A 13753-nucleotide genomic window follows, 5' to 3' on the forward strand; every position below is an offset into this window, starting at 1 on the left:
TCACTTCAGGTTTACTGTATCCCATCTGACCTTCTTATTGATGATGAAACACAGAAATTGCATCGGAATGAAATACAAAAGGCACAATGCCGACTTAAGTACAAGAAAACTGACTCTTCTTACTGTCTATGATTTGAACCATTCATGTGATATAGTTATAGATTCCGATGCTTCACTTCAGGTTTACTGTATCCCTCTGACCTTCTTATTGACGATGAAACACAGAAATTGCATCGGAATTAAATACAAAAGGCACAATGCCGACTTAAGTACAATAAAACTGACTCTTTCTACTGTCTATGTTTTGAACCATTCCTGTGACACTAGTTATAGATTCCGATGCTTCACTTCAGGTTCACTGTATCCCTCTGACCTTCTTATTGACAATGAAACACAGAAATTGCAATGGAATTAAATACAAAGGGCACAATGCCGACTTAAGTACAATAAAACTGACTCTTCTTACTGTCTATGTTTTGAACCATTCCTGTGACACTAGTTATGGATTCCGATGCTTCACTTCAGGTTCACTGTATCCCTCTGACCTTCTTATTGACGATGAAACAAAGAAATTGCATCGGAATTAAATACAGAAGGCACAATGTTCACTTAAGTACCAGATAACTGACTCTTCTTACTGTCTATATTTTGAACCATTCATGTGACACTAGTTATAGATTCCGATGCCTCACTTCAGGTTTACTGTATCGCGCTGACCTTCTTATTGACGATGAAACACAGAAATTGCATCGGAATTAAATACAAAAGGCACAACGCCGACTTAAGTACAAGAAAACTGACTCTTCTTACTGTCTATGTTTTGAACCATTCCTGTGACACTAGATATAGATTCCGATGCTTCACTTCTGGTTTACTGTATCCCTCTGACCTTCTTATTGACGATGAAACACAGAAATTGCACCGGAATTAAATACAAAAGGCACAATGCCGACTTAAGTACAACAAAACTGACTCTTCTTACTGTCTTTGTTTTACACCATTCATGTGACACTAGTCATAGATTCCGATGCTTTACTCCAGGTTTACTGTATCCCTTTGACCTTATTGACGATGAAACACAGAAATTGCAATGGAATTAAATACAGAAGGCACAATGCCGACTTAAGTACAATAAAACTAACTCTTCTTACTGTCTATGTTTTGAACCATTCCTGTGACACTAGTTATGGATTCCGATGCTTCACTTCAGGTTTACTGTATCCCTCTGACCTTCTTATTGACGATGAAACACAGAAATTGCACCGGAATTAAATACAAAAGGCACAATGCCGACTTAAGTACAACAAAACTGACTCTTCTTACTGTCTTTGTTTTACACCATTCATGTGACACTAGTCATAGATTCCGATGCTTTACTCCAGGTTTACTGTATCCCTTTGACCTTATTGACGATGAAACACAGAAACTGCAATGGAATTAAATACAGAAGGCACAATGCCGACTTAAGTACAATAAAACTAACTCTTCTTACTGTCTATGTTTTGAACCATTCCTGTGACACTAGTTATGGATTCCGATGCTTCACTTCAGGTTTACTGTATCCCTCTGACCTTCTTATTGACGATGAAACACAGAAATTGCATCGGAATTAAATACAAAAAGCACAATGCCGACATAAGTACGAGAAAACTGTCTCTTCTTACTGTCTATGTTTTGAACCATTCATGTGACACTAGTAATAGATTCCGATGCTTCACTTCAGGTTTACTGTATTCCTCTGACCTTCTTATTGACGATGAAACACAGAAATTGCATCGGAATTAAATACAAAAATCACAATGCAGACTTAAGTACAAGAGAACTGACTTTTCTTACTGTCTATGTTTTGAACCATTCCTGTGACACTAGTTATAGATTCCGATGATTCACTTCAGGTTTACTGTATCCCTCTGACCTTCTTATTGACGATGAAACACAGAAATTGCATCGGAATTAAATACAAAAGGCACAATGCCGACTTAAGTACAAGATAACTGATTCTTCTTACTGTCTATGATTTTAACTATTTATGTGACACTAGTTATAGATTCCGATGCTTCACTTCAGGTTTACTGTATCCCATCTGACCTTCTTATTGACGATGAAACACCGAAATTGCATCGGAATGAAATGCAAAAGGCACAATGCCGACTTAAGTACAAGAAAACTGACTCTTCTTACTGTCTATGATTTGAACCATTCATGTGACACTAGTTATAGATTCCGATGCTTCACTTCAGGTTTACTGTATCCCTCTGACCTTCTTATTGACGATGAAACACAGAAATTGCATCGGAATTAAATACAAAAGGCACAATGCCGACTTAAGTACAATAAAACTGACTCTTCCTACTGTCTATGTTTTGAACCATTCCTGTGACACTAGTTATAGATTCCGATGCTTCACTTCAGGTTCACTGTATCCCTCTGACCTACTTATTGACGATGAAACACAGAAATTGCAATGGAATTAAATACAAAGGGCCCAATGCCGACTTAAGTACAATAAAACTGACTCTTCTTACTGTCTATGTTTTGAACCATTCCTGTGACACTAGTTATGGATTCCGATGCTTCACTTCAGGTTCACTGTATCCCTCTGACCTTCTTATTGACGATGAAACACAGAAATTGCATCGGAATTAAATACAGAAGGCACAATGTTCACTTAAGTACCAGATAACTGACTCTTCTTACTGTCTATATTTTGAACCATTCATGTGACACTAGTTATAGATTCCGATGCCTCACTTCAGGTTTACTGTATCGCGCTGACCTTCTTATTGACGATGAAACACAGAAATTGCGTCGGAATTAAATACAAAAGGCACAACGCCGACTTAAGTACAAGAAAACTGACTCTTCTTACTGTCTATGTTTTGAACCATTCCTTTGACACTAGATATAGATTCCGATGCTTCACTTCTGGTTTACTGTATCCCTCTGACCTTCTAATTGACGATGAAACACAGAAATTGCACCGGAATTAAATACAAAAGGCACAATGCCGACTTAAGTACAACAAAACTGACTCTTCTTACTGTCTTTGTTTTACACCATTCATGTGACACTAGTCATAGATTCCGATGCTTTACTCCAGGTTTACTGTATCCCTTTGACCTTATTGACGATGAAACACAGAAATTGCAATGGAATTAAATACAGAAGGCACAATGCCGACTTAAGTACAATAAAACTAACTCTTCTTACTGTCTATGTTTTGAACCATTCCTGTGACACTAGTTATGGATTCCGATGCTTCACTTCAGGTTTACTGTATCCCTCTGACCTTCTTATTGACGATGAAACACAGAAATTGCATCGGAATTAAATACAAAAAGCACAATGCAGACTTAAGTACGAGAAAACTGTCTCTTCTTACTGTCTATGTTTTGAACCATTCATGTGACACTAGTTATAGATTCCGATGATTCACTTCAGGTTTACTGTATCCCTCTGACCTTCTTATTGACGATGAAACACAGAAATTGCATCGGAATTAAATACAAAAGGCACAATGCCGACTTAAGTACAAGATAACTGACTCTTCTTACTGTCTATGATTTTAACTATTTATGTGACACTAGTTATAGATTCCGATGCTTCACTTCAGGTTTACTGTATCCCATCTGACCTTCTTATTGACGATGAAACACAGAAATTGCATCGGAATGAAATACAAAAGGCACAATGCCGACTTAAGTACAAGAAAACTGACTCTTCTTACTGTCTATGATTTGAACCATTCATGTGACATAGATTCCGATGCTTCACTTCAGGTTTACTGTATCCCTCTGACCTTCTTATTGACGATGAAGCACAGAAATTGCATCGGAATTAAATACAAAAGGCACAATGCCGACTTAAGTACAATAAAACTGACTCTTCCTACTGTCTATGTTTTGAACCATTCCTGTGACACTAGTTATAGATTCCGATGCTTCACTTCAGGTTCACTGTATCCCTCTGACCTTCTTATTGACGATGAAACACAGAAATTGCAATGGAATTAAATGCAAAGGGCACAATGCCGACTTAAGTACAATAAAACTGACTCTTCTTACTGTCTATGTTTTGAACCATTCCTGTGACACTAGTTATGGATTCCGATGCTTCACTTCAGGTTCACTGTATCCCTCTGACCTTCTTATGGACGTTGAAACACTGAAATTGCATCGGAATTATATACAAAAGACACAATGCTGACTTTAGTACAAGAAAACTGACTCTTCTTACTGTCTATGTTTTGAACCATTCCTGTGACACTAGTTATAGATTCCGATGCTTCACTTCAGGTTTACTGTATGCCTCTGACCTTCTTATTGACGATGAAACACAGAAATTGCATCGGAAATAAATACAAAAGGCACAACGCCGACATAAGTACAAGAAAAGTGACTCTTCTTACTGTGTATGCTTTGAACCATTCCTGTGCCAATAATTATAGAATCCGATGCTTCACTTCAGGTTTACTGTATCCCTCTGACCTTCTTATTGACGATGAAACCTAGAAATTGCATCGGAATTAAATACAAAAGGCACAATGCCGACTTAAGTACAATAAAACTGACTATTTCTACTGTCTATGTTTTGAACCATTCCTGTGACACTAGTTATGGATTCCGATGCTTCATTTCAGGTTCACTGTATTCCTCTGACCTTCTTATGGACGTTGAAACACTGAAATTGCATCGGAATTATATACAAAAGGCACAATGCCGACTTAAGTACAAGAAAACTGACTCTTCTTACTGTCTATGTTTTGAGCCATTCCTGTGACACTAGTTATAGATTCCGATGCTTCACCTCTGGTTTACTGTATCCCTCTGACCTTCTTATTGACGATGAAACACAGAAATTGCACCGGAATTAAATACAAAAGGCACAATGCCGACTTAAGTACAAGATAACTGACTCTTCTTACTGTCTATGATTTGAACCATTCATGTGACACTAGTTATAGATTCCGATGCTTCACTTCAGGTTTACTGTATCCCATCTGACCTTCTTATTGACGATGAAACACAGAAATTGCAACGGAATGAAATACAAAAGGCACAATGCCGACTTAAGTACAAGAAAACTGACTCTTCTTACTGTCTATGATTTGAACCTTTCATGTGACACTAGTTATAGATTCCGATGCTTCACTTCATGTTTACTGTATCCCTCTGACATTCTTATTGACGATGAAACACAGAAATTGCATCTGAATTAAATACAAAAGGCACAATGCCGACTTAAGTACAATAAAACTGACTCTTCCTACTGTCTATGTTTTGAACCATTCCTGTGACACTAGTTATAGATTCCGATGCTTCACTTCAGGTTCACTGTATCCCTCTGACCTTTTTATTGACGATGAAACACAGAAATTGCAATGGAATTAAATACAAAGGGCACAATGCCGACTTAAGTACAATAAAACTGACTCTTCTTACTGTCTATGTTTTGAACCATTCCTGTGACACTAGTTATGGATTCCGATGCTTCACTTCAGGTTCACTGTATCCCTCTGACCTTCTTATGGACGTTGAAACACTGAAATTGCATCGGAATTATATACAAAAGACACAATGCTGACTTTAGTACAAGAAAACTGACTCTTCTTACTGTCTACGTTTTGAACCATTCCTGTGACACTAGTTATAGATTCCGATGCTTCACTTCAGGTTTACTGTATCCCTCTGACCTTCTTATTGACGATGAAACACAGAAATTGCATCGGAAATAAATACAAAAGGCACAACTCCGACATAAGTACAAGAAAAGTGACTCTTCTTACTGTGTATGTTTTGAACCATTCCTGTGCCACTAATTATAGAATCCGATGCTTCACTTCAGGTTTACTGTATCCCTCTGACCTTCTTATTGACGATGAAACCTAGAAATTGCATCGGAATTAAATACAAAAGGCACAATGCCGACTTAAGTACAATAAAACTGACTATTTCTACTGTCTATGTTTTGAACCATTCCTGTGACACTAGTTATGGATTCCGATGCTTCACTTCAGGTTCACTGTATCCCTCTGACCTTGTTATGGACGTTGAAACACTGAAATTGCATCGGAATTATATACAAAAGGCACAATGCCGACTTTAGTACAAGAAAACTGTCTCTTCTTACTGTCTATGTTTTGAGCCATTCCTGTGACACTAGTTATAGATTCCGATGCTTCACTTCAGGTTTTCTGTACCCTCTGACCTTCTTATTGACGATGAAACACAGAAATTGCATCGGAAATAAATACAAAAGGCACAACGCCGACATAAGTACAAGAAAACTGACTCTTGTTACTGTGTATGTTTTGAACCATTCCTGTGCCACTAGTTATAGATTCCGATGCTTCACTTCAGGTTTACTGTATCCCTCTGACCTTCTTATTGACGATGAAACATAGAAATTGCATCGTAATTAAATACAAAAGGCACAACGCCGACTTAAGTGCAAGAAAACTGACTCTTCTTACTGTCTATGTTTTGAACCATTTCTCTGACACTAGTTATAGATTCCGATGCTTCACTTCAGGTTTACTGTATCCCTCTGACCTTCTTATTGACGATGAAACACAGAAATTGCATCGGAATTAAATACAAAAGGCACAATGCCGACTTAAGTACAAGAAAACTGACCCTTCTTACTGTCTATGTTTTAAACCATTCATGTGACACTAGTTATAGATTCCGATGCTTCACTTCAGGTTTACTGTATCCCTCTGTCCATCTTATTGACGATGAAACACAGAAATTGCATCGGAATTAAATACAGAAGGCACAATGCCCACTTAAGTACCAGATAACTGACTCTTCTTACTGTCTATGTTTTGAACCATTCATGTGACACTATTTATAGATTCCGATGCTTCACTTCAGGTTTACTGTATCGCGCTGACCTTCTTATTGACGATGAAACACAGAAATTGCACCGGAATTAAATACAAAAGGCACAACGCCGACTTAAGTACAAGAAAACTGACATTTTTTACTGTCTATGTTTTGAACCATTCCTGTGACACTAGTTATAGATTCCGATGCTTCACATCAAGTTTCCTGTATCCATCTGACCTTCTTATTGACGATGAAACACAGAAATTGCACCGGAATTAAATACAAAAGTCACAATGCCGACTTAAGTACAACAAAACTGACTCTTCTTACTGTCTATGTTTTACACCACTCATGTGACACTAGTTATAGATTCCAATGCTTTACTCCAGGTTTACTGTATCACTCTGACATTCTTATTGACGATGAATCACAGAAATTGCTTCGGAATTAAATACAAAATGCACAATGCCGACTTAAGTACAAGAAAACTGACTCTTCTTACTGTCTATGCTTTGATCCATTCCTGTGACACTAGTTATAGTTCCCGATGCTTCACTTCAGGTTTACTGTATCCCTCTGACCTTGTTATTGACGATGAAACATAGAAATTGCATCGGAACTAAATACAAAAGGCACAATGCCGACTTAAGTACAAGAAAACTGACTCTTCTTACTGTCTATGTTTGAACCATTCCTGTGACACTAGTTATAGATTCTGATGCTTCACTTCAGGTTTACTGTATCCCTCTGACCTTCTTATTGCCGATGAGTCGCATAAATTGCATCGGAATTAAATACAAAAGGCACAATGCCGACTTAAGTACAAGAAATCTGTCTCTTCTTACTGTCTATGCTTTGATCAATTCCTGTGACACTAGTTATAGTTCCCGATGCTTCACTTCAGGTTTACTGTATCCCTCTCACCTTCGTATTGACGATGAAACACAGAAATTGCATCGGAATTAAATACAAAAGGCACAATGCCGACTTAAGTACAAGATAACTGACTCTTCTTACTGTCTACGTTTTAAACCATTCATGTGACACTAGTTATAGATTCCGATGCTTTACTCCAGGTTTACTGTATCACTCTGACATTCTTATTGACGACGAATCACAGAAATTGCTTCGGAATAAAATACTAAAGGCACAATGCCGACTTAAGTACAAGAAAACTGACACTTCTTACTGTCTATGCTTTGATCCATTCCTGTGACACTAGTTATAGATTCCGATGCTTCACTTCAGGTTTACTGTATCCCTCTGACCTTCTTATTGACGACGAATCACAGAAATTGCTTCGGAATTAAATACAAAAGTCACAATGCCGACTTAAGTACAAGAAAACTGACTCTTCTTACTGTCTATGTTTGAACCATTCCTGTGACACTAGTTATAGATTCCGATGCTTCACTTCAGGTGTACTGTATCCCTCTGACCTTCTTATTGCCGATGAAACACATAAATTGCATCGCAATTAAATACAAAAGGCACAATGCCGACTTAAGTACAAGAAAACTGTCTCTTCTTACTGTCTATGCTTTGATCAATTCCTGTGACACTAGTTATAGTTCCCGATGCTTCACTTCAGGTTTACTGTATCCCTCTGACCTTCTTATTGACGACGAATCACAGAAATTGCTTCGGAATTAAATACAAAAGGCACAATGCCGACTTAAGTACAAGAAAACTGTCTCTTCTTACTGTCTGTGGTTTGATCCGTTCCTGTGACACTAGTTATAGATTCCGATGCTTCACTTCAGGTTTACTGTATCCCTCTGACCTTCTTGTTGACGATGAAACATAGATATTGCATCGGAATTAAATAGAAAAGGAACAATGCCGACTTAGGTACAAGAAAACTTACTCTTCTTACTGTCTATGTTTTGAACTATTCCTGTGACGCTAGTTATAGATTCCGATGCTTCACTTCAGGTTTACTGTATCCCTCTGACCTTCGTATTGACGATGAAACACAGAAATTGAATCGGAATTAAATAGAAAAGGCACAATGCCGACTTAAGTACAAGATAACTGACTCTTCTTACTGTCTACGTTTTAAACCATTCATGTGACACTAGTTATAGATTCCGATGCTTTACTCCAGCTTTACTGTATCACTCTGACATTCTTATTGACGACGAATCACAGAAATTGCTTCGGAATAAAATACTAAAGGCACAATGCCGACTTAAGTACAAGAAAACTGACTCTTCTTACTGTCTATGCTTTGATCCATTCCTGTGACACTAGTTATAGATTCCGATGCTTCACTTCAGGTTTACTGTATCCCTCTGACCTTCTTATTGACGACGAATCACAGAAATTGCTTCGGAATTAAATACAAAAGTCACAATGCCGACTTAAGTACTATAAAGCTGACTCTTCCTACTGTCTATGTTTTGATCCATTCCTGTGACAATAGTTATGGATTCCGATGCTTCACTTCAGGTTCACTGTATCCCTCTGACCTTCTTATGGACGTTAAAACACTGAAATTGCATCGGAATTATATACAAAAGGCACAAAGCCGACTTTAGTACAAGAAAACTGACTCTTCTTACTGTCTATGTTTTGAACCATTCCTGTGACACTAGTTATAGATTCCGATGCTTCACTTCAGTTTTACTGTATCCCCCTGAACGTCTTATTGACGATGAAACACAGAAATTGCATCGGAATTAAATACAAAAGGTACAATGCCGACTTAAGTATAAGAAAACTGACTCATCTTACTGTCTAAGTTTTGAACCATTCATGTTACACTAGTTATAGATTCCGATGCTTCACTTCAGGTTTACTGTATCCCTCTGACCTTCTTATTGACGATGAAACACAGAAATTGCATCGGAATAAAATACAAAAGGCACAATGCTGACTTAAGTACAAGAAAACTGACACTTCTTACTGTCTATGTTTTGAACCATTCCTGTGACACTAGTTATAGATTCCGATGCTTCACTTCAGGTTTACTGTATCCCTCTGACCTTATTGACGATGAAACACAGAAATTGCATCGGAATGAAATACAAAAGGCACAACGCCGACTTAAGTACAAGAAAACTGACTCTTCTTACTGTCTATGTTTTACACCATTCATGTGACACTAGTTATAGAGTCCGATGCTTTACTCCAGGTTTACTGTATCACTCTGACATTCTTATTGACGATGAATCACAGAAATTGCTTCGGAATTAAATACAAAATGCACAATGCCGACTTAGGTACAAGAAAACTGACTCTTCTTACTGTCTATGCTTTGATCCATTCCTGTGACACTAGTTATAGTTCCCGATGCTTCACTTCAGGTTTACTGTATCCCTCTGACCTTGTTATTGACGATGAAACATAGAAATTGCATCGGAATTAAATACAAAAGGCACAATGCCGACTTAAGTACAAGAAAACTGACTCTTCTTACTGTCTATGTTTGAACCATTCCTGTGACACTAGTTATAGATTCCGATGCTTCACTTCAGGTTTACTGTATCCCTCTGACCTTCTTATTGCCGATGAAACACATAAATTGCATCGGAATTAAATACAAAAGGCACAATGCCGACTTAAGTACAAGAAAACTGTCTCTTCTTACTGTCTATGCTTTGATCAATTCCTGTGACACTAGTTATATTTCCCGATGCTTCACTTCAGGTTTACTGTATCCCTCTGACCTTCTTATTGACGACGAATCACAGAAATTGCTTCGGAATTAAATTCAAAAGGCACAATGCCGACTTAAGTACAAGAAATTGTCTCTTCCTACTGTCTGTGCTTTGATCCGTTCCTGTGACACTAGTTATAGATTCCGATGCTTCACTTCAGGTTTACTGTATCCCTCTGACCTTCTTGTTGACGATGAAACATAGAAATTGCATCGGAATTAAATAGAAAAGGAACAATGCCGACTTAAGTACAAGAAAATTTACTCTTCTTACGGTCTATTTTTTGAACAATTCCTGTGACGCTAGTTATAGATTCCGATGCTTCACTTCAGGTTTACTGTATCCCTCTGACCTTCGTATTGACGATGAAACACAGAAATTGCATCGGAATTAAATACAAAAGGCACAATGCCGACTTAAGTACCAGATAACTGACTCTTCTTACTGTCTACGTTTTAAACCATTCATGTGACACTAGTTATAGATTCCGATGCTTTACTCCAGGTTTACTGTAGCACTCTGACGTTCTTATTGACGACGAATCACAGAAATTGCTTCGGAATTAAATACAAAAGTCACAATGCCGACTTAAGTACAATAAAGCTGACTCTTCCTACTGTCTATGTTTTGAACCATTCCTGTGACACTAGTTATGGATTCTGATGCTTCACTTCAGGTTCACTGTATCCCTCTGGCCTTCTTATGGACGTTGAAACACTGATATTGCATCGGAATTATATACAAAAGGCACAATGCCGACTTTAGTACAAGAAAACTGACTGTTCTTACTGTCTATGTTTTGAACCATTCCTGTGACACTAATTATAGATTCCGATGCTTCACTTCAGGTTTACTGTATCGCGCTGACCTTCTTATTGACGATGAAACACAGAAACTGCACCGGAATTAAATACAAAAGGCACAACGCCGACTTAAGTACAAGAAAACTGACATTTTTTACTGTCTATGTTTTGAACCATTCCTGTGACACTAGTTATAGATTCCGATGCTTCACATCAAGTTTCCTGTATCCATCTGACCTTCTTATTGACGATGAAACACAGAAATTGCACCGGAATTAAATACAAAAGGCACAATGCCGACTTAAGTACAACAAAACTGACTCTTCTTACTGTCTATGTTTTACACCACTCATGTGACACTAGATATAGATTCCGATGCTTTACTCCAGGTTTACTGTATCACTCTGACATTCTTATTGACGATGAATCACAGAAATTGCTTCGGAATGAAATACAAAATGCACAATGCCGACTTAAGTACCAGATAACTGACTCTTCTTACTGTATACGTTTTAAACCATTCATGTGACACTAGTTATAGATTCCGATGCTTTACTCCAGGTTTACTGCAGCACTCTGACATTCTTATTGACGACGAATCACAGAAATTGCTTCGGAATTAAATACAAAAGTCACAATGCCGACTTAAGTACAATAAAGCTGACTCTTCCTACTGTCTATGTTTTGAACCATTCCTGTGACACTAGTTATAGATTCCGATGCTTCACTTCAGTTTTACTGTATCCCCCTGAACTTCTTATTGACGATGAAACACAGAAATTGCATCGGAATTAAATACAAAAGGTACAATGCCGACTTAAGTATAAGAAAACTGACTCATCTTACTGTCTAAGTTTTGAACCATTCATGTTACACTAGTTATAGATTCCGATGCTTCACTTCAGGTTTACTGTATCCCTCTGACCTTCTTATTGACGATGAAACACAGATATTGCATCGGAATTAAATACAAAAGGCACAACGCCGACTTAAGTACAAGAAAACTGACACTTCTTACTGTCTATGTTTTGAACCATTCCTGTGACACTAGTTATAGATTCCGATGCTTCACTTCAGGTTTACTGTATCCCTCTGACCTTATTGACGATGAAACACAGAAATTGCATCGGAATGAAATACAAAAGGCACAACGCCGACTTAAGTACAAGAAAACTGACTCTTCTTACTGTGTATGTTTTACACCATTCATGTGACACTAGTTATAGATTCCGATGCTTTACTCCAGGTTTACTGTATCACTCTGACATTCTTATTGACGATGAATCACAGAAATTGCTTCGGAATTTAATACAAAATGCGCAATGCCGACTTAGGTACAAGAAAACTGACTCTTCTTACTGTCTATGCTTTGATCCATTCCTGTGACACTAGTTATAGTTCCTGATGCTTCACTTTAGGTTTACTGTATCCCTCTGACCTTGTTATTGACGATGAAACATAGAAATTGCATCGGAATTAAATACAAAAGGCACAATGCGGACTTAAGTACAACAAAACTGACTCTTCTTACTGTCTATGTTTGAACCATTCCTGTGACACTAGTTATAGATTCCGATGCTTCACTTCAAGTTTACTGTATCCCTCTGACCTTCTTATTGCCGATGAAACACATAAATTCCATCGGAATTAAATACAAAAGTCACAATGCCGACTTAAGTACAAGAAAACTGACTCTTCTTACTGTCTATGTTTGAACCATTCCTGTGACACTAGTTATAGATTCCGATGCTTCACTTCAGGTTTACTGTATCCCTCTGACCTTCTTATTGCCGATGAAACACATAAATTGCATCGCAATTAAATACAAAAGGCACAATGCCGACTTAAGTACAAGAAAACTGTCTCTTCTTACTGTCTATGCTTTGATCAATTCCTGTGACACTAGTTATAGTTCCCGATGCTTCACTTCAGGTTTACTGTATCCCTCTGACCTTCTTATTGACGACGAATCACAGAAATTGCTTCAGAATTAAATACAAAAGGCACAATGCCGACTTAAGTACAAGAAAACTGTCTCTTCTTACTGTCTATGTTTTGATCCGTTCCTGTGACACTAGTTATAGATTCCGATGCTTCACTTCAGGTTTACTGTATCCCTCTGACATTCTTATTGACGATGAAACATAGAAATTGCATCGGAATTAAATAGAAAAGGAACAATGCCGACTTAAGTACAAGAAAACTTACTCTTCTTACTGTCTATGTTTTACACCATTCATGTGACACTAGTTATAGATTCCGATGCTTTACTCCAGGCTTACTGTATCACTCTGACATTCTTATTGACGATGAATCACAGAAATTGCTTCGGAATTAAATACAAAATGCACAATGCCGACTTAAGTACAAGAAAACTGACTCTTCTTACTGTCTATGTTTTGATCCATTCCTGTGACACTAGTTATAGTTCCCGATGCTTCACTTCAGGTTTACTGTA

Source organism: Schistocerca serialis, chromosome 10, assembly GCF_023864345.2.
Source record: "Schistocerca serialis cubense isolate TAMUIC-IGC-003099 chromosome 10, iqSchSeri2.2, whole genome shotgun sequence".
In the NCBI taxonomy this organism is placed as follows: Eukaryota; Metazoa; Arthropoda; class Insecta; order Orthoptera; family Acrididae; genus Schistocerca; species Schistocerca serialis.